Below are 764 nucleotides of genomic sequence, written 5' to 3'. Positions count from 1 at the left end.
GAAGGAAAAGTCTGGAACATTGCAAGCACAAGCTCATGGCAGCTTGACCAGTTCTTCTCTTCAGTTGTTCGATTAGGTTTCGTATCCAAGAAAAAACTGACAAGCGGTACAGCCGTACCGAAGTGAGAAGCTTTCAAGTTGCAATATAATAAAGGTTAATAATAAGACAGGCAGCTGCCGTCCTGCATGCATTTTCTTAGTCCATAGCAAGTGGCAGAAGGTGGACATGAGGCCAAGTCATTTGCACTGCATTGTTTCCATACCGTCTAAAACTTTCTTTCAAAAAAGAAAAAAAAAAAAATAGAGCGGGTTATCGTTAATGAGTAGAATAAAACATCAGAAATCCACGTTGAGTGTTTAGAATACTCTTTTTTGTAGTTGACTTGTATCTAATATATGGATTGTTCGTTTTTCTCGTGATTTCTTGGAGCCAACCTCGTGTTTTGACATTTAGTTTGATTACGTACAAGAGGACCATTTCTCGAGAGATTGAAGAGTTGAAGATCTTATGATGAGCATTGAATATAATAGCTAGCTTTACCACGCGCAATTAAGTTCAAATGATGATTCCATAAGTGGAGTTGACATCATCTTAAATGTGAATGTTTGAAGTTCGGAGGAGCGAGAAACGTGTGCAGCGGCGGTCGTCCAGGGAAAGGGAAGGAAATATATGCGCAAGAAAATTGTTACTTGGTCTGTGAAGAAAATCATCATGAACTGTGAAACTACTGGCCACCAAGTCATCAATTTAATATCATGAGCAA

Source organism: Elaeis guineensis, chromosome 2 (assembly GCF_000442705.2).
Source record: "Elaeis guineensis isolate ETL-2024a chromosome 2, EG11, whole genome shotgun sequence".
Classification (NCBI taxonomy): Eukaryota; Viridiplantae; Streptophyta; class Magnoliopsida; order Arecales; family Arecaceae; genus Elaeis; species Elaeis guineensis.
Note: the sequence above shows the minus strand (reverse complement) of the source record.